A 22,744-nucleotide genomic window follows, 5' to 3' on the forward strand; every position below is an offset into this window, starting at 1 on the left:
GCGGGTGGATCACTCGAGGTCAGGGGTTTGAGACCAGCCTGACCAACATGGTAAAACCCTGTCTCTACTAAAAATACAAAAATTAGCCAGGTGTGGTGGCATACACCTGCAATTCCAGCTACTTAGGAGGCTGAGGCAGGAGAATTGCTTGAACCTGGGAGGTGGTGGTTGTGGAAGATTGCGTCATTGCACTCCGGCCTAGGCAACAGAGTGGAACTTCATCTCAAAAAACAAAACAAAGCAACCCACATAGCATAAAATTTAGCATCCTAGTCATTTAAATGATACAGTACTATAATGTTAGGTATAGTCACATGTTGCGCAATGGATCTCTGGAACATTTTCATCCTGTAAAAACTGAAACCCTAACCCATAGAACAATAACTCCCTATTTCCCCTTCCCCCCAGCTCCTGGCAACCACCATATCATTGATTTTTTTAAGAGAGCTGTGGGCACAAGCATTCATTATGTTGTCCTTTGAATGACTAATGCATTTCATAATAAATGACGAACACAACGTAAAAAAGTAGCTCATTTTTTAAAATGGCATCATCTGAGACAGCCTGAGGAACACAGATCATAGAGGAAGAAATGAAAGTCTAGAAATCTGAACAGGAAACAATATTTAAATACTCATGTCTCCTCTCCTCTTCTTTGGGACCCCCTCCCTCACTAGGAAGTGGAGGAGGGGTACTTCAAGGTCAGAGATAAATTATTTTCTCATGTCTTGGGCAATGTTCTTGGTTTATGTGAAGGAAGAGTGTGGACAAAAAATCAGAGCCAGGTAAATATAGGGTCATGTCACTGAAAAGGGGCGTCAAAAAATTCAAGAGGGACACTGTCTGCAGCCAGAACCAAGCAGGGCAAGAAGACAAGAGGCCAACAAGAGGACTTCTGTGATGTTTAGATATTTATCCACATTCTTATCTTATGGTCAGTTCAGAAACCATTTCCCAAGCCCTTTGGTTTGCAGCAAAGCTTGGCGCCTTCCCCGAGACATGAAGCACTATCTGGAGACAGAGCCACAGCCTTTGCCCCTCAAATGCCAGGCTGGTCGACAATCCCATGCCTCTACCCATGTTCTTCCCTATACAATACCCTCTCTGCCCGATAAACTCTTATTCATCCTTCAAAACCCAGACCAAATGCCACCTCCTCTGTGAAGTTCACCAGTTTTCTCAGGCAAAGTTAGATCATTCCTTTTTCTGTCCTCCCACAGTATTTCATACATGTGTCATATTACTGTCTTCACTTCTGTTTCCCCTATCAGACCATGAATTCCTCAAGAACTCCATCTTATTTGTTTTTCCAGGACCTAAGCATGTCAATACATAATAGGTGTTCAGTGCATACTGAATGAATGAAACTCCTAGAGTGGAGAAGTTCAGCATCTGGAGGTTGCAGAGGGAGAGGGCAGAGATGGTCTCTTAGCAAGCCTCTCACACTGTCATATTCCTCCTAATCACCTAGGGATTGTGGTAAATGCAGATTGTGACTCAGACGATCATGGAAGGGGCCTGAAAGTCTGCACTTCCAATAAGCGCCAGGTGATGCTGATGCTGCTGGTCTGCAGACCACACTCTGAGTACCAAGGCCTTCCAGACTTTGACTCTCAATCTTGCTGAGCAGTCACCAAGGAGATAGGAGGAAGGCCCGGTAAGGGATGAAGTCAGTGGGATTCTCTTCCATGACTGGAAAGAGCCCTGTGGAGGGTGGTGGAATGAGCCAACAGGAAAGCCGTAATTGCCTTCTTGCCCCATCACCTGGAAGAACACTCTACTTGGTCTTTTGAGTGACTCCAAGATAAGAAAGAGAATGAAGAGATAGTGCTTATCAAGCCCTCTAGAGCAGAAATGAATCTACTTCAACCAAAAGGTTTGAGGCACACAATTACATCAAAAACAAATATGATTCAACCACTCCATTCTCCCAAAACGAAGCCTGTCTAGTACTGCTGCATACAGGTCAGACACCTGTTTGAGAGCCAGCTATCCACAGGGCACTCAATACAGCTAGGACTAGACATTCAGGGCAAACTAGATGGTCAGATCTGCTGCAGATGGCAGGCATGAGACACTAGAAATGAGATGAAGACCTGACAGCCCGGCTTAAGGAACCCCTTAAAACACTACAAAATCCCCACTCTAGTGGAGAGGCCAGATTTCATCATACCTGTCTCAAGAATAGCACACGGAGCTCCATTCTGTCCCTGTTTCCCCCCAAATTCCTGTGTGACCCTGGACACATTAAATTGCTTAGGTCTCAGTTCCTAAACAGGGGGATAAGAGAGGTCTATGGTCTCTTCCAGCCCTAAGAGTCTATGATTCTGTGACATAGATTTCAGACATAGAAAAGCCTCTTTCCCCTGCAATGGTGGGGGAAGGCTTAATTAAATTCTCTCTTATACAAAACAAGAGGAGTGTGCCATGGAGTGCCTAAAGCTGGCACCAGAAAATGCCTGATAGACGAGTCCAAATCCAGTGCTAAGCTTTCTGAGAAGACATTAGTAAATGTCATCAACTTTGCAGAAACCAGGAAAGCTGAAAGTTGATGAGTCTTACCTGCCCAGTGCCTTGTCTTTCCACAAAAGCCAGGGAGTTGCTCTGCTTGGAGGAGCTTGTCTTTTATACCTTCCAGCAAGAATTTATTTCTGGGAAAGGCCCAGAAGGAAAGATTTTGATGTGGCTTGGAGGAGACGCTGAGGCTTAGCAGGAAACACCCTGTGACTCCGGGCAGATGTACCAGGAAACTGCAGAATGGCAGGCATTGGTTGATGCAATACCACTGACTATGAGTGAAGCAACTCCTCGTTCCATTCTCTAGCTTAAATGCATGATCCTGATTTAGTTCTGGAAGGCAAAACTGCAAGCCCTGAACACATTTGTCCCTCTTAAGCCCCTGATGGTATCTAAATAGCTCTTAGAACTATGAACAATTATTAGGTTGGTGCAAAAGTAATTGTGTTTTTTGCAATTAAATGGTTCTCTTCCCCATTCATATATTGCCCTTTGATCCCTCCCTTACTTTCCACCAATGTATTGTGGAATCCGATGGATTCATATTTTGGATTTAAAGTGACTTATAAACATTACATTTTTTTAAATCAAAATTTCAAAATACTTCTCACTAAAGGGTGAGAAGAGCCCTAAGCTTGTCATTAGGACGGTGGGTTGCAGTCCCTGCCTCTGTTATTACATGGCTCTAGGCAAGTCACTTCACCTCTGGTGTCTTAAATTTTCTAGTAGTGAAATCAATCGTTGGTTTTTGTGATTATTATGATTCCATGACTTCATGCCTTCTATAGGGTGGCTCATTAAAAAACTCCAGTATCTGGGAGGCCGAGATGGGTGGACCACTTGAGGTCAGGAGTTTGAGACCAGCCTGGCCAACATGGTGAAACCCATCTCTACTAAAAACACAAAAGTTAGCCAGGCATGTGGTGCACTCCTGTAGTCCCAGCAACCTGGGAGGCTGAGGTGGGAGAATCACTTGAACCAGGGAGGCGGGGGTTGCAGTGAGCCAAGATCATGCCATTGCACTCAGGCCTGGGTGATGACAAGACCCTGTCTCAATGAAACAAAACGAAACCACCAGTATCCTGTAAATTATTGACCTAAAGCTCAAGTACAATGTTATGTATCTTTCCTACCTCAATGACTTGGGAAATTCAATGTCACTAGATTTACACAAGAAGGAAACAGGAAGATTCAGGGAAAACAAAATTTCATGAAAATGTATTTTATAGACAGACAATTTAAAACATAATAAGCCTCTTTATAAAATTATACTTTGAGTTGAAAATAGTCTGAGAGAGACTGTCAGAAATTTATCAACCCCAAACCAGACTTCTTGGTTCACCTTCAAAAAAGTGATATTTCCTTTTTCTAGATGATGGAATGTATCTAAAAACTGCTTCTCTTGTGATGAATCCAGGCAACTGAGGTGGGCATCTCGGGAAGCCATCCAGGAGAGGTGAGTGAGCCATCAGGCTCTTCTTGTTTTCTTTGAAACATACTTTGGCTCCTTTGACAAGCATTGTTTTTCTTTGTCTGACCATTCCCTGAACTTTGGCACATGCTTCTTAAGGTCCTTGCCTGTGAATTTTATGCTTAATGGGTTTGGGAAGCTGTGTTGTTAGACAGATCTTGACCTAGTTGGTTCTGAATGATTTGAAGATGGAATTTTCTTTTAGAAGACCCTATGGGATAACATTGCTTCCTATGTGCAACATACAGTGAGTTACTGGAGTCAGGGTAACAGCAAAGTACAGGTCTGATCATGTAATGATATGATATGATATGTCCTAGATTTGGTCTTTCTGTAATGGGTCAAGTAGGATGGGGCAGTGTCAGCTCCAGCCCAGTAAAGTCCTTCCTTGATACTGGCATGAAGCGCACCTGGAGACAGTCACTCTGACAGTGACATGCCTATTGTCCTATAACTAATTTTTGTTTTGGAGCTTTGCTGACAGGTGATGACATATTTTCATGGGTGTATCTCAGTCTAGTCAAATCTGTAGCACGAGTAGATGTCTTCCCATGTGGGAATGGCAAACTGGCCTGAGAAATGGAGAGTGCAAGGCAGAAAGTTCAGGAGAAAGCTAAAAGGCCAATAGCTTCTCATATGTCAGTGAAGAGCTCAAGATACCGTAGCAATAGCAGCAGCAGCAGCAGCAGGGAGTACCCAATGAAGATACCTATCACTGGCACATGGCAGTGCACACTCCCGCACATACACACACAAACATGCACACATACTTCCCAGGAATGCACAGTTTATAAATGAGACTGGTTTTGGACATAGCTGGCTAACCTCCACTGCCTTCTAGAATTAGAATGCTGCATATTGCCCATACAACCTTTGGTCAGCCTAAAGGGCACTCATGGTCAGTAACACAGTGACCATTTGTTTGTGTGATTGTAGCTCTCACGCTGGGCCCATGTCAGGTGCCATCTCCCATGGATGTGCAGCTAGTCCCTTCCTTAGCTGTCTGGTTTCACCCTTGTCCACTGGCTTGGCTGTCAATCATAGCTGGGCAGGTTTTTTTTTTTCTTTTCTGGCTAAAATGCATTTCCTTTTGTTGGTTTCCTAGAACACCAAACAAATAAACATCCTGTCCCAAGGATGGCTCTATTTGCCCATGTTTACCCCCTTTGGGTTTCATCCACTAGATCTACCCCAGAGAAGGGAGGAACCCAGGCACCCAGGCCTCGGGAGGGGTGTACAGAGGCAGGGCTTCTCTGAAGGGTGTCCCTGGGCAGCACGAGCTGTTGGGAGGGATGGGGACAATGCCAGGCAGCCCCTTTGCAGAGAGGAGGGATTTGTAGATGAGAAAAAGAAATATTTGGGATAGGTTGTATATCTCCATAACAGACAGAAAGAGGCTCTGTTATCTTCTCCTAGCATTGATTTGCTTTGTTTTGTTTTGTTGTTGTTTTTTGAGACAGGGCCTTGCTCTGTCACCCAGGCTGGAGTGCAGTGGCATGATCACCAGTCAGTGCAAGGGCTCAAGCCATCTCCCACTTCAGCCTCCCGAGTAGCTGGGACTATAGGTATGAGCCACCATTCCCTATTAATTTTTAATTTCTTGTAAAGATAGGATTTCCCTGTGTTGCCCAGACTAGTCTTGAACTCCTGAGCTCAAGTGATCCTCCTGACTTGGCCTCCCAAAGTGCTAGGATTTTTGCACCCAGCCTCCTAGTATTTTTTAGTGGGAGAATTGATCTGATACTTGGTGGCTTCTGAGATTGGCGTAACATAAAGGTTCTGACTGGCAAACCTATTATCAATGAGTTTTTCCAATTAGCCATAGGATGCTGGGACTTAAGGGCTTCCCTGGAAACCAACCTGGTGGGCGGACAGAATGCTTTCTTTCCCTTCTCTTCATTAATGGAAAATCTTTTTTTTTTTCCAGTTAACACCATTCACCCGTTTCCCCTCAATGTTCCATCTTTCCCTTCTTCCTTCTTTCCCTATTCCTCTTAAACATTCACTGAGCACCTAATATTATGGTACTTCTGTATTTTTCTTACTCCCAATCCTCTCTCTTCCTAATTACTTGACAAACTATGAATTTTAATAAGTTTGCTTAACCAAAAAAGCTGTCAGATCCGTTCCCTACCTTGGCAGGGTAATGTAGGCATAGGGCTGGGGAAGGGGACAGACCTCAAAGTGGAGCCAAGACAATCTGACCCCGAATAGATCCTGAGATGCTCCGGTAGAGATGGGGCAGCAAACCAACTCCCACATAAGCTACAAATAAAGAAACACAGGATTTTAAACAAAAAAAATCTTAAATTGTTATTGTTATTCTGTGAGCAGTCTGATGATATGCTTTGTGATAAGTCCATAAAGAAAACATAATGCCAATAAAATGCCCTGTTTCTCAAGCAAGCAAAAGTGTATGTGTGTGTGTGTATGTGTTTGCACACAGGCATGCATACAGATGTAACAAAGCAACTAGCGAAAATGCAGGGAGCACTGGATTATTAAAACTAAGAAAGGGCCGGGTGCGATGGCTCAAGCCTGTAATCCCAGCACTTTGGGAGGCCGAGATGGGTGGATCACGAGGTCAAGAGATTGAGACCATCCTGGTCAACATGGTGAAACCCCATCTCTACTAAAAATACAAAAAATTAGCTGGGCATGGTGGCGTGTGCCTGTAATCCCAGCTACTCAGGAGGAGGCTGAGGCAGGAGAATTGCCTGAACCCAGGAGGCAGAGATCGCGCCATTGCGCTCCAGCCTGGGTAACGAGAGCGAAACTCCACCTCAAAAAAAAAAAAAAACCTCAGAAAACCAGGCTCCAGTCCTACCTTGCTAGTCAGCAGCATGTGACACTGGGGAAATTACTCTTTATTCAGAGGCCTCAGTTTCCTTCTCTAGAAAAAGAAGCGAGTCCACTAAGTAATTGTGTTGGCTCCCTTTGGCTCTGATGTTTAGAATTCGATTGTGAACCGGTAGATCTTGTAGGTCCCAGTGCCAGTCAACTTCTGCCTCATTGTGTACTCTTGTACACATTATATACCCTCAGGTTCTCTTTATATAAAGGGGAATGAGAATCCTATGTTCTTACTCTTAGGACCACCTGGGATGGGGTAAGGGGACAACTATCCCAAAGGCTGTTCCTCCTCAGTTCTGAGGGACAACCAGAAACAAAAGAACAGGGAGAAGCTTGTTGAGAAAGAAGACAAATTCTGCTGGGAGTGTGATCATTCTCTCAGTCACTCAAGTTGGAAACCAGGGAGACATCCTGAACACTTTTCTTTTTCCTTTTCCTCTTTTCTCTTCCTCTCTTCCTCCCCTTCCTCCCATCTTCTTGGTCACTGAGTCCTATCCATTGGTCCTTCATAAATCTCTTGCCTCTGTGACTTCCTTGACTTCCCCACATTCTGGTTCTGCTCTGCCCTGAATTACCCCAGTTTTTTGTTGTTGAGACAGAGTCTCGCTCTATTGCCCAGGCTGGAGTGCAGTGGAATTATCTTGGCTCACTGCAGCCTCTGCCTCCTGAGTTCAAGTGATTCTCCTGCCTCAGCCTCCCAAGCAGCTTGGTCTACAGATTTGTGCCACCATGTCTGGCTAACTTTTTGTATTTTTAGTAGAGACTGGGTTTCACCATGTTGGCCAGGCTGGTGTCCAACTCCTGACCTCAAGTGATCCACCCACCTCGGCCTCCCAAAGTGCTGGGATTACAGATGTGAGCCATTGCACCTGGCCCCAATTTCCGCAATTGCAAAAAATTACAACTGTTTTCCTCCAGTGCCATAGCCTTTTCACTGGTCTTCCTGACTCTGCCCCCCGCCCACCCTCACTGCATGCCCCTCTATGCTAAAGTTTTCTGTACACAGTGCCCCACTACCCATAGGACAAGGTCTTAGGTATTAGCAAGGCCCTATACTGCCTAAGCCCCTATCTATCCCAGCCTATCACATATCGCTCCTCTACCCAAGCTCTTTGTTGCAGCCAAGTAAACTATTCATTCCCTGACATGCCATGCACATTCCGGATCACCTGTCTATTCCTCTGCCATTCTCCATATCTGGCTCCTTGTCTCCCTTCTTGTCCAAGTCCAATATCTAGCTCAAGCCTTCTCTTCTCCATGAACCTGTCCCTGTCTGCCAAGCTCCAGAAAGCATTGCACAATAATTCTTTTTCTCCCCTTTGCTTTTCCTATTTATTGTCTCTTTATATACCTTTCCACTTGCCCAAATTAGATCAGAAGCTTCTCAAGAGTTGTAAATTACCTTGTGCAAGCAATAAGATTTGTTTTGAGGATAAAGATGATGACACGGGTGTAAAAATTACCTTGGCTTAATTCAGTCATTCAAGTCCAAGTTCTTCACTGCCAGTTCTAAAGCTGTCTCTGAAGACCATTTTCTATCCTGAGTGAAATACTATGCTAACGTGTAGCTAGGGCTGGGTGTGGTGGCTCATACCTGTAATCCCAGCACTTTGGGAGGTTGAGGCAGGATGATCCCTTGAGGCCAGGAGTTCAAGGTTACACTGGGCCATGATAGTGCCATTGCACTCCAGCCTAGGTGACAGAGCAATATCCTGTCTCTAAAAATAAATAAATAAATAAACTCTTAAAAATAAAATTTTTAAAAATGTAGCTAGAAGGAATAATTTCCTAAGTTTTCTCTTTTCTCTTCCACTTTCCCTGACTTAGAGCCCCTATTGCCCATCATAAGCTAGAAAGAAACAGAGGGAGTCAAGAGATGATAATGAACAGCTGAATCTTGGGTCATTTACAGTTGGGAGAAAAATAGCAGTTTAAGCCTCCTTTTTCAACCTTAAGATGGAACTTCAATGCCTATTTCCCAGATGCTGAAAGAATCTTTCAAAAGCAACAGAACCCATGCTTGCTTGGCACCCAGGCTTGTGAAGCTGCATTCTTAGGTGTCTATGCTGGAGGGAGGCTGGAGTCCTGAGTAGGTGCCCTGAGAAGGCATCCTGCCCTGCTTGCTGACTAACCCACAGGGTGGTGCCTGCGGGGTACAGGGTGTGTGCTCCCCAGGACTTAGTATAAACGGCTGAACTCTCACTACTTCCCTCCTGGGGCTCCGCCCTGATGATTTTGGGGTACATGAGGATAATAGATGCTTTGGAAGATTGTGGTGGAGGCTGGAATGGGGTGAAATGCTCAAATGGACTTTGTGATGGAATCCTTTCCACTCTGGTGGGAACCTGGGGAGGGTGAAGTGGTTATTACCTTGCACTCTCTCACAGTGCTAGGAAGGAGACAGAGGCCAGGGGGAGGGAGGCAAAGACTTTTCACCGTCCCACTCTCTTGTTCTTCTCTTAATGAATACAGGATTTTCAAGAGGCTGTAAGCATGCACTGTAGAATGTCCCTCGCTTAGCGAGCAGCATGGCTTCTGATAAGCCTCTAACAAAAGATAATCGCGACCAGGTACCCCTGAAGGAAACTGAAATTCTAAAATTTCTTTGATATCTTACTTTTTTTAAGAGAAAAAATTTTATTTTAGAGCAGTTTTAGATTTACCATTTCGTCACACAGATAATACAGAGTTCCTGCATACTCCATGCCCAATCTCCAGTACGATCATTTTATTTTACAACAGTACATTTGTCACAATTAATAAAGCAATATTGTTACACTATTATTAAGTAAAAGGTCAATATCTTACATTTTAACTTTCAAATTCAAGCTTTTATGCTCCACTCAATAATTTATGTTTGTTTTTATATAAAAATTTAAAATTTACTTCACATCAACCTACAGTGGACACTCCAGGGACACGAGCCAAATGTAAACTGTGCTCTGTGTTCCGGGCTACTACTGTGTTCCCTGGGGGAGATGTCCAGCCTGGGCCACAGAGAGTGAGTTCAGAGCGGAGTCAGAAGGAAATCTCATAGAGCCCTGATGCCCCTGCTTGGTGGCTGTGTAGCTCCCAGGGTCACTTGGTCTCTGAGCCTCCACTTCCTCTTCTGATGAGTGGGAGTAGGAGCTGCAGTCTGCCTCACTGGGTGCCATGAGGATAAGCTGGGCTCAGGCTTGCAGAGGCGTAAAGCGAGATTCACACGAAGTGATTAGCATCAGAAGGATCCCTGAGGCAGGAAGGTGAGCAGCCACTTCAGCATGAGCTGGTTCTTGAGACGTCATGCTTTCACCCGCCCTGCCTCCTCTGAACCTCCAGTTCCAATCCTGAGGAGGGTCAGAAGCTGAAACTAAAAAGGAAATGGCTTAAACCCCATGTCCTCATGGCTGGGTTGTATGTCAGACAGGGGAGACAGAAAGGGAAAGTTTCTTTTTTTGGCTTCTGCTGCTGGACTTTCTGTCTGTCCTGGTGACTCTGTGGCTCTACAATGAGTTGCTCGATGTCTGATAGGAAGAAAAAAGGAGATGATGGGGACCATGGCACCACTCCATCCCCCCAGGAGCCAGCTCTAGGATTTCTTTTTTTGTCACATGGATGTGAAACAGTCCATCTTCAGCCTGAGGACAGCAGCTGCCCCAGGCAGAATTTATGCTTTTGAACTCAGCTTCCTAGGTAGTTGCTCCCATCTCTATGAAGTCCCTGTGGACCCAGCTGCTGCACAGCTGATGATGCCTGTCTGCTGAAATAAAGCCTAGCAGAATGTCCTAGCCTGAAAGCTGAAAACCAGCCCGCATTGCTTATAGTAACTTATGTTTTCTCTTTTCCCTTCTTGCTAAAGATTTTAGGAGGCCCATTTTGGTTTTAGTACCTAGCCCCCATGAGGTGATGGCCCCACTGTTAGCTTTCTGTGTCTTAACTCTGAAATTTTGCCCTGAATTTTGGTCCAGTGCCTCAGGCACTGGCACTTCTGATAATTTAATCATGGTCCTTACTGGATTTCGCATCCTACAAATTCAACTGGCCCTTCTAAGCCCCGCAGTGGGGTAAAAGTCCAGCCTTTCCCTCCAGCCCCAAGTTCTAAAACCTGGCACCAGCCCAGCTTCATGAACCCTCCCATTTGTGGCTATGTCAAAAGAGAAAATGATGAATGGGTAAGAAAAACAGAAATTGATCAAATGTGCCTGAGATTTTGCCCTCCTAGAACTAATTAAATCTGTAGCAATAAAACTTTACAGCCTCAGACTAGGGATCTGCACTTCTCTGCTCACAGCTGCAATGAGAGCAAGAGACTGTGACCTACCAGACTCAGCTGGCGCAATTTCTGTTTGTGGGATGTTTTCAATGTGTTACACAATCCTAGATTTTCTTGCTATTTTTATCTTTGGAAATATTTTCCAAGAAACCTAATATGGAAGTTCCCCTTTTTAACATAATTATGTCGTTTCACTACAAGTTGACGGAGTTCAAGAAATCATTAATTGGGCTACTTTAAGAGCACAATGTAATTCCAATCTGCAAAAATATAGGAAACGTGAAATTCTCTAGAAATGGAGTTAAGCATAGATCTAGGACTCGTAAATAACAGGGCAGTTATTGACGATTGACCCTGGTGCTATTTGCCATGTAAATATAGCGAGGGGATTTTTGTCAGCCTGGCTTTGCATCATCCTGATTTATATTTGTCTGATTTCTTTTAAAAAGTAAGCTTAGATTTGAACTCCATTTAAGAAGCCTCTGGTTCAGGGATTCCCAAAGGCCGCATCTGAATCAGTGGAAAGCTTGAGGAAAATACAGGCATCCAGACTCTGGTCCTGGTCTACAGAATTCCAGCCTCTGGCACTGGAGTTGGAGAACTTTTATTTCTAATAAATCTCCTGGATGAGTCTGACATACAGGCAGATTTGGAAACTGCTAATCTGGTTGAATTTTCTATCCTCAGTAGGATTCCCTGCTGCATCCTTGCTCCTCAAGGTATGGTCCAAGGTCCTACAACATTGGAATCTTCTGGGAGATACTCATAAATACAGAATCTCAAGCTCTATCCAGGTGTACCAAATCAGAATCTGCATTTTCACAAAATTCCCAGGTCATATCTATTTACATTAAAGTTGATAGATGGTTGCTAAGTCACTGCTTGAACACTTTCAGGGTTGGGGAGCTCAGATTCACATGGCAGCCTGCTTCATTGCTGGCGAGGCTCTAATTGTCTAGCTCTCTCTTATAGCAAGTTCACTCACTCATTCTGCACTCATTCTAAAAATATGGGCAGACTTTAAAAAGTTGACCACGATGACACAGTCACATGATCACATTTCAGCCATTTTTAATTGCAGTACATAGGCAGAGAGAACCTCTCTTAACAGCGATGTATTTTCTTCTTTGTTTTCACATAGGCCAGTGTGACACTAGGAACCTGTCTCTTCTATAACCTTACTGAGGGCTGTAAGAAATTGGTAACACAATCCAACATCCTGAATTTTCCCCACCATGCAACAGCCTGCATAGCGTGTGGTCCCCATTCCCGGGCACATCAGTGTTAACTCCTTGCTATCCGAAGCGTGGTCCATGGCTCAGCAGCATTGGCATCACCTGGGAGCTTGTTAGGAATGCAGACTCTCAGTTCCCACCAAATCACCATCTTCATTTGAACAGGATTCCCAGGTGATTTTTTTGCACATTAAACTTCAACAGGCAGAGAAACCAGTTCTATTTCACAATCCCTTAGGTAGGATTGCTAACTTTCTAGCTCAGTTCGAGCCCTATCTCTTCAGCCAATTCCATCAAGTATAGGCCTGTTAGTTGCAGCATGCCTGCTTCCTGGCACACATTCCATATTACTTAGCATGCATTTGCTGGGTCCAAGTCACCAACAAATTAGCTCAAATTGGCTTAGTAAGGCAAATTTCAAATTCAATGCTGGGCATATAAATGGTCATTATACAATTTGTTCCATATTTTTGTTGCTGTTGTTGGTGTAATTTTTTTTTAGTTGTGGTAAAATACACATAATATAAATCTACCATCTTAACCATTTTTAAGTGTGCTGTTCAGTATTGCTAAGTATTTACATTGCTGTGCAACCAATAATTGTTCCATATTTTTGATCATTTGGAAAAAAAAAAAAGAATCCAGGGATAGGGTTGAATCCAATTCAGGGTTGACTTACTTCAGTGGGCCTGGATTCCTTCACCCTGCAGTTCTCCTGACTTTGCCTCCTCTCAGCTTCAACTCTGTCTTTCCCTTGCAGGCAAAATTGCACACAACCCCCTGTAGGGAAAGGCAGAGAATCTCACAGAAGAGAAAGAATAGCTTTCCCAGAAATCCTGGCAAGCTTTTTCTTACATCTCACTGGCCTGAATTAGATCATGTGCCTGTTCCTTAATTGGCAAAGAGATTTTAAGAGTCATAAGATTATTGCTCTAGAAAGATCACTTGGCTTTAGGGTGGGGAAGAGTTGGAGGGTAGGACTGGAGAGGGAAAGATCAGGAGGGACTCTGTTGCAATGATGTAGGTAGGAACTAATGATATCCTGGGACGAGGTAGTGCCTGGTGGTCCTGGAGGTGGAGAGCTGGGAAAGGATTCCAGAGATGTTAATATGATTGAGATCTTTGTTCAAAGACTAAAAATACCTTTCCCTTCTCCCTTTCTCAAGAGAGCAATTGAAGCTTTGTGTCTTAGAAGGCAGAATTTTATTTGTCTTTTGGAAGATAAACACACTTTTGTTTTGAAAAAAACAAAATAAACAACAAGCAAATAAGCAATAAACCAAACCAACCAACCAAATAACAACAGATAAAAACACAGCTGACAAATATAGCTCACAGGGCTTGGGAGCTCAATTGAAGTACTGTGGGAGGGAGGAGACTGGCAGGTTGCTGACGTCTGTAGGGATGGAGGGATTGGTGGGTTACCTTGGAGATGTAGGACCAAGAAATGGGGAATTTCAACTCTCACACAGCATTCCTGCATGGGGCAGGACCTCTGAAAGGGTGGCACATGGATATCTGGGACTGGACCCTATAGGTTGTGGTCTTTGGGGGCCAAGTTAGTCATAAGGAGGAAGATGGACATGGTAAGCAGAGAATAGCCTGCTCAGCTGGGAGTTTGGGGCATGACCATCCCAGCACTGACCAGTATGGATTGGAGGCCCCTTTCTGGGGCCTAGGAACTCTACACTGAGTCCAGGAAGTGGAAGGGGCCATAATAAAAACACTGAACATCTCATCAGCTCTGCTGAGAGGGAGCTTGGAGACAGGTTTAATTTAACAATATATACTATTCTAATTATTCACATATAGTTAATGATAGCGACAGGAGGCAGCCAAATGCCTAGGCAGATAGGGGCGGGTACCTGATGAAACCCTACCTCCAAGTCAAAGACAGTTTAAAGCCTGAAAGCCAAGCAAGTTAAATCCTTGGACTGGACTGAGAACTTGTCTTCCTGTTTGATGTGCTTTCCTCTGATTAATCCTCATCCTTCACCTATTTCACATATATCTAGTTTTTCCTAATTGGTTTTCTAAACTGTCATGCCTACCTGTGAGTGATGTTTACGCTTTAACGTTTTTTGCATACTCACAAACCAATCAGCATGCACTCCCTATCCTGTGCCTATAAAGGCCCCAGACTCAGGCAGTAGATGGGGAGACCCCTGACTTTGTGAAGAGACAACCTGACTTTGGGGAAGATGATCTGCCTTTCTCATCCCCTTGCCTGCTCCCCTCTCCACTGAGCCATTTTCATCAGTCAATAAAATTATCCACCTTCACCATCCTTCAGCTGTCCATGTGACTTCATTCTTCTTGGACCCTGGACAAGAGCTTGGGACCCACCAAGTGTGGGTACCCAGAAAGCTTGTCACACTGGCCCTTTGCCATTGCTGGTGGAGGGCAGCTGCCCCATGTGATGAGGCAAGGGGCCAACTGAACTGTTAACACACTGCTGTCTGTGGACAGTGAAACTAAGGAGCACTGTAACAACTCCTTTGGCCTTTGGAGTTTTGGGCACCCTTATCTGGGTGCCACTGCAGGCCCTGCATGGAGGTTGCTCCTGTGTTGGTGCTCAGAGTGGCTGGCTAGATCCTGCACTCACTTGCTCATGTGATCCCTCCTGCAAGGGTTTGAGTGTGGTGGGCTGAGTAGAGGGTATGCCACTGCTGAGAGTCCAGTAGGGGCTGAGAAAAATCCTGCATCAGTTATAACACAGTTGAGACTAAATACACCCATGCCCCGGCACCCAGCTTTGCCTTTGCTGTTTCATCTGCCTGGAATGTTCATTCTCCAAATATCCACATGGCTCCTTTCCTCGCCATCTTTGAGTACTTGCTTAAATATCACAGTCTGAAGTAGTGTTTCCAGATTTCCCTTTTAAAAAATTTCAAACTCTTCTTTTTCCATAATTCTTTTTTTTTTCTTTTTTGAGACAGGGTCTTTCTCTGTTGCCCATGCTGGAATGCAGTGGCATGACCATGGCTCACTGCAGCCTTGAACTCCTGGGCTTAAACAATCCTCCCACCTCAGCCTCCTGATTAGCTACAACTGTAGGCATGCACCACCATGACTGGCTTTTTTTTTTTTTGTTTAATTTGTGTAGAGATGAGGTCTTGCCATGCTGCCTAGGCTGATCTTGGCCTCAAGTAATCCTCTTGCTTGGGCCTCCCGAAGTGTTGGGATTACAGGTGTGAGCTACCGTGTCTGGCCTTCCTCTTGTAATTCTTATTATCTTTGTTTTCTGTTGCTTGTAATAGAATGCATGAAACTGGGTACTCCTATAAAGAAAAAGAGTTTATTTTTCACAGTTCTAGAGGTTGAGAAGCCCAAGGTTGAGGGGCCATTCTGGTGAGGACTCTCCTTAGAGTGGTGTAGGGTATCACATGGTGAGGGGCTGAGTGTGCATGTGCCAGCTCAGGTCTCTTACCAGTTCCTCCCCCAAGATAACCCATTAATCCAATAGCTCATTAATTCATTAATCACATTGGAAATTAAATTTCAACCTGGGTTTTGGAAGAGACATTCAAACCATAGCATTGTTCTTCTTTGCTTTATTTTTCTTCATGGAACTGACCACCATATTGTACTATGTTTTATTTTTTGCTTGTTTACTGTCTACCTGCCCCAACTATAATGCAAATTTTATAAGGTCAGAGACTGTTTAGTATACTACCTATTCCAAGACCATAAAAAAGCAATTTTTTGAATAAATTAATTAAGTGAATTAATGAATTATGGCATAAACTCATAACTGTCACTTCTTGTGGTCTTTGACAGGATTGGTGAGAATTCTTACTCAAAGCCATTTCAATGAACCATCTAATTTCAACTCTAATAGCTGGAGCCAAATGATTCTTTTGCAGCAAGAGCCAAAATCTTGACTTAAAATTATCGGGTAATTATGAATGTATACTTTCAAAAGCTCAGTGATGATTTGGAGAAAGTCAGTGGGCTACAATGAGATCAAACTTGAAAGAATCTTATAGTTGGTGGAAAGTTCTGGAAACAAGAAAAGGAGAATATGGCTTATTAGAATTTGCTGAAGAGATTAATTTCTTTGTGATTTCCAGAATACCAAGAATGGGAGGAGTATAGAAGGTGGATTGTAAAGTCCCTGTATTTCTAAAAAATTGAATCCTCTTCTTGGAGGGGGAGGAGTCATAGAAGCCAATATTATCAGTGTCCTACTACTTAGAGCACTCCTATTGCCCCAAGCCTTGACACGTCACTGGAGACCTGAGCTAACCTGTTGGACACTGTAGGGAAAACAGGGTTGCACAAGATAAAGCAATTCGTTACAAGAAGCTTAGTATGTTTCTTTGGAAAAGACATTTGAGATCTGGCTAGGATATACAAGTGATCTGCTTCAGAGGATCAGCTCCTGGGTACTGCTGAACTATTTTATTCTCCTACTGACTCTGGTAATGTCGACATGGTAATACTCATGTAGCCTCACCTGTTCTACCTGTTGGCACACTGCCCGGAAGGGGACTGGGAAGAGGCGGGGATGCTCGTGATTTTGGTGTTCTGAGTAAGTTGCCCTGAGTTTTCGCCTCACTCCCATCCAATGTTCCCTGGGGTCACCTCCCCAAAATGTGCTTGTAGCAGTTGCTGTTAGCGTCCTGCCAATATCTTCTTTACCAGCTGCTAAGCATGTTGACTGTTAACAGCACACACCTGTATCCATATCAGGATTGTTCTTGGCTGATGGGAGCTACCTAGTCAAGAAGTGTCTCAGAGGTTTCGTTTTGCTGCTTCTCTGGGAATCAATCAATTCTCCAAGGAGCCCTGATTCCTTTGTAGAAAAAACTGGTCTTTAGAAACCAAGGTCTGGGTACTAGGCATGGTCATTTCTATTGGGGAGTGACTGCCTCTGGGCTCTCACACACATTTCTGACTCTGTCTTTTACATATATTTTTAAAATTTATTTTTCTTTTGTTTTTGTGACGAGTCTCACTCTGGTGCCCAGGCTAGAGTGCAGTGGCATGATCTCTGCTCACTGCAACCTCCACCTCCTGAGTTCAAGTGATTATTGTGCCTCAGTCTCCCGAGTAGCTGGGATTACAGGTGTGCACACCACACCTGGCTAATTTTTGTATTTTTAGTAGAGATGGCATTTTGCCATGCTGGCCAGGCTGGTCTTAAACTCCTGGCCTCAAGGCCCACCTCAGCCTCCCCGAAGTGCTAGGATTACAGGCGTGAGCCACCACACCTGGCCTATTTTTTCTCTTAGAAAAAACAAAAACACTCAACCAAGTGGTATTTATGCACATATTTTAAAATATCCATGAAGTTTTACTGCTACCTCCAACTCTGATCCAGCATCACTGGGTCCATTCTTGTCTTCAGCCCTTTCCTTATTTGTAACTTCCTTCTCAGACACAGAAGTGGTACTCATTATCTACCACATATTTACTTATTTGTTTAATGCTAGTATGTATGTAAAGTAGCTTTAGAAATTGCTAACCCAATCCCTCTGAGGAACAAACTTACCAACTAGAGTACAGTGTTTGGGGACAGATCTTTCTGTCTTTATCCTTCAGTTTTCACCCAAAATAGTCATTTGTCATAGTCTGCATTCCATTTTAAGTACCCCTCACAACCTGGTTGCTCACTAATATGTACTGCTGTAGGCATTTATTTATTTCTTTAGAGATGGAGTCTCGCTGTCATCCAGTCTGGAGTGCAGTGGCGCGATCTTGGCTCACTACAACTCAACTTCCGTCTCCCAAGTTCAAGCCATTCTCCTGCTTCAGCCTCCTGAGTAGCTGGGATTACAGGTGTGCACCCCCATATCCGGCTAATTTTTATATTTTTAGTAGAGATGGGGTTTCACCATGTTGATCAGGCTGCTCTCAAACTCCTGACCTCATGATCCACCCACCTCAGCCTATTAAAGTGCTGGGATTACAGGCATGAGCTACCATGCCTGGCCACTTGTGTAGGTTTTCAACAAATGCAACAAGTTGTTTAGCATCACCACAGATATAGAACAATTTCATCACCCCTAAAGTTTCCTCACACTGTCCTTTATACTCAATCCCTATCCCCATGCCCAATCCCTGGCAACCACTGATCTATTTTCCATCTCTATAGTTGGAATCTTTTTTAAGAATCTCACATCAAATATGTTGTACAGTATATAGTCTTTTACATCTGGTTTCTTTCACTGAGCATAATGATTTTGAGATTCATCCATGTAGTTTTACGTATTCATCCATATAGTTTTACCTTGTTTTTATTATGGAGTATTAATTCATTGTATAGATATTATACAATTATACAATTTATTTAAACATTGACACATTGATGGATATTTGGACTGTTTCCCATTTTTACTATTGTGAGCAAAGTTGTTATGCACATTTACATACAGACCTTTTTGTGGACACATATTGTCATTTTTCTTGAGTAAATACTTAGGAGTGAGGTTGCTGGATCATATGGTATGTAAATGTTTCATTTTGTAAGAAAATTCCAGTTTCCCAAAGTAGCTGTACTATTTTGCATTCTGATTAAGTAATTATGAGAGTTCCAGTTGCTCCACATCCTCACCAGCATTTAGTGTGGTCTAACTTTTAAATTTTAGCCATTGTAATAGGCATGCTGTGGTATCTTATTGTGTTTTTAATATATAATGTTTTGATGATTAATGATATCAAGTATCTTTTCCTGGATTAACGTCATTCATATATATTCTCCAGTAAATTGTTCAAAGTTTTTGACCATTTAAAAAATAAGATTGTTTGTATTATTATTACTGAGGTGTAAGATTATATAGTCCAGATATAATTCCTTTATCAGATGTTTTGCAAATATTTTTCAGTGTGTCTTTTTTATTTTCTTGACAGTGTGATTCAAAGAAAAGAAGTTTTGCATTTTGATGACAATTGATTTTTTTCTTCTACAGTTTGCACATTTTGAAAATATTTACCCAACTCAGGATCTCAAAGATCTGTCCCTATGTTTTTGTCTAGAAGTTTTATTGTTGAAGATATTACTTTTAAGTCTATTATCCATTTTGCTTCAATTCGTTAAATTGTGTAGGGGAAGAAGTTGAATTTTGTTCATCTTTGCGTTTGTTTTGTTTCTGGATTTCCCATTATTCCAGCTTTATTTGTTGAAAATGCTGTCCTTTCTCCATTGAATTACCTTGGGATCTTTGTCAAAAATAGACCATATATGTACAGATCTGTTTTGGACTCTTTATACTGTTCCATCAATTTATATGTCTGTCTTTATGACAATACCACGCTGTAGTGATTACTGTACTTTTATACTGCCTAGAAATCAGGTTTCTTTTTCAAAATTCTTTTAACCATTAAACTCCTTTGCATTTCCATGTAGATGTTAAGAGTCAGCTTGTCAATTCTACAAAGAAATCTGGTGGGATTTTTACTGAGATTTAGATCACCTTGAGGAGAATTACCTTAATGACATAGATTCTTCCAATCCATGTTACAGTACTCTAGGTCTTCATCTTACCAATGTTTTGATGTTTTAAGTGTACAAGTTTTGCACGTTTTGTTAATTTTCTGTTTTGTGCTTTTTGATGTTATTGTAAGTGGCTGTGATTTTTAAAATTCAAGTTCAAATGATTTGTTCCTAGTATACAGAAATACTAGTATTTCTAGTGTTCCTAGTAGACAGAAATTTTTGTATATTGCCCTTGTATTCTGTAACCCTATTAGTTTTGCTGGCGTTTTTTTAGATACTTCAAAATTGTTTAGGTTCACATTGTATGTAGATAAACACAATTTTTACTTCTTCCTTTTAAATTATCTTCACTGCACACTCGACCTCCTGGTCCAAGTGATCCTCCCACCTCATCCTCCCAAGTAACTGTGACCACAGGCATCCACCCCAAACCTGGACAATTGTTTTATTTTTAGAGACTGGGTCTCCCTATGTTGCCCTGGCAGGTCTAAACTCCTGGGTCTAACCTTCACTGTGCCTGGCCCATGCCATTCTTCATATCAGGGTTCAAACTCCTTCTAGAATCTGATAAAAGCGAAGAACTCTTTCTAGAAAAATCCCCCATTCAGAATTCTAGGGAAAGGCCTCATAGACTTCTTGAATCCCACTCATGGACCTCAGTTTTAGGAATCCTGATTCATGCAAATCAAGACCACAATGAGATACTATTTCATGCCAGTCAGAATGGCAATTACTAAAAAGTCAGGAAACAATAGATGCTTTGGCGAGGCTGAGGAGAAATAGGAACACTTTTACACTATTGGTGGGAATATAAATTAGTTCAACCATTGTAGAAGACAGTATGGCAATTCCTCAAGTATCTAGAACCAGAATACCATTTGACCCAGAAATCCCATTACTGGGTATATACTCAAAGAAATATGTCATTCTACATTACAGACACATGCATTCATATGTTATTGCAGCACTATTTACAATAGCAAAGACATGGAACCAACCCAAATGCCCCTCAATTATAGACTGGATAAAGAAAATGTGGCACACATATATCATGGAATACTATGCAGCCATAAAAAAGAAAAAGATCATGTCCTTTGCAGGGATATAGATGAAGCTGGAAGCCATCATCCTCAGCAACCTAACACAGGAATAGAAAAGTAAACAATGCATGCTCTCTTTCATAAGTGGGATTTGAATAATGAGAACACATGGAAACAGGGAGTTGAACAACACACACTGGGGCCTTTTACAGGGGAGAGCATTAGGACAAATAACGAATGTATGTGGGGCTTAAAACCTAGGTGCAGCAAACCACCATGGCACATGTATACCTGTGTAACAAACCTGCATGTTCTGCAAATGTATCCTGGAACTTAAAGTAAAGCTTTAAAAAAAGGACATTCTGACACATGCTACAATATGGATTAGGTATCTAAAGGAGTCAAATTTCATAGAGAGAAAATGTAGAATGGTAGTTGCCAGGGGCTGAGGAGTTACCGCTCAATGGGAACTGAGTTTCAATTTTCAAAAACAAAAAAGTAGTGGCGATGGATGGCGATGATGGTTGTAAAACAATGTAAATATACTTAATGCCAATAAACCGAATAAAATGGAAAAAAAAAAGGATCCTGATTCATAGAAATCAGTAAACAAAACATGAACACTTAGTTTATCCATATAAAAATAATACGAATCATGGTTGCTGACACAAATAGCTTATATTTCCAAACCATGTGGCACAGAAGCTATTTTGCACATAATTATGTCAGATTAACTTTGTTACAAATTGGATTTGGTTATAAAATTAAACTAGAATCAGGCTATCAGCTGTTGTGCATGTAGCACAATTTAAAAAGGAAACATTAGAGAGACCATTTCTTAGGAGCTAGAAAGGCGTCTTTTGTTTTATCTGTGCTTTTACCACTTACAAGCTTAGCAAGTCCTTTAAACCCTGGCCTTCAGGAACTTCACTCTTAAAGGGAATACAATACTTTCTTTAGAGGCTTCTACAGGATTTGGGACAATGCAAACAAAGTGCTTAAGCTATACTAGATCCTAAATAAATGGTGCTATTTATGGTGAGTCGGTGTTACACAACTAGTGGCTATGGCACCCAGGGCTTCCGATGTCGTATCATCAAACTGGCATGAGATTCCCGAGTTCAGCGGACAATTGCTTACTTTGTTGGAGGAGAAGCAGATGTGAAAGGCTGATAAATGTTGACATCCCCAAGGTGCTGGGGCACGAGACTTGAGGTTATGGCATGTCCTTCCTTTGCTAGTCCAACAAAGCATGACTTATGAATGTCACTATTTTGGCTTTTCAGGAAGCCAGTGTAGTATCTGAAGTGGCTTAATGATCCAGAACCAACACACACAAGAACCAGTTCAATAATATCTTTCCTTCCTTACTGTTGACTTCCCTGTTTTTCTTTCTTTGCTCAGTGAATATCAACACAAAGACTAATTAATCTTCTGACACTTTTTTCCCCTTCCAAGAACATATTTCCTTGTCTGGCTAAGGGCAATCACCTTCCCTGACTCCTTCGGGAATAACGGGTGCATTTCTTAGAGTCACATCCATCGATTTTCAGGCCAAAGTTTTCACGCATTCAGTGGAAGGCAGTGTGGCATGATGGAAAAGACAGAGGGCGAAGACTCAGGTCACCTGGTCCCCGTCATCATTTCTGCATCTGTCTATCTGAAGTGGGCGGATGGCTGTGCCAGTTTCCTCAGTTGTACAGCGCAAGAAGTCCCGCTTTGGGTGAGCTTTTTTCGCATACATGGTAAGCGGTGATCGGCAGGACCCCGGAGCCCTCTAGGGCGTTCGGCTTGGATTGCGCTTGCACTGGGTGGCCGACTGCGACGGTGGCGCCGCGTCGCGAACGGCGGGTTGCGCGCGCAGCACCTCCGCTGCCTCCGGATCCAGTGTCTTCGTTACCAGGAGAAAAGAGCGGCGCGCTTTCCGGCGCAGTC

The sequence above is a fragment of the Callithrix jacchus genome, chromosome 5 (assembly GCF_049354715.1).
Source record: "Callithrix jacchus isolate 240 chromosome 5, calJac240_pri, whole genome shotgun sequence".
Classification (NCBI taxonomy): domain Eukaryota; kingdom Metazoa; phylum Chordata; class Mammalia; order Primates; family Cebidae; genus Callithrix; species Callithrix jacchus.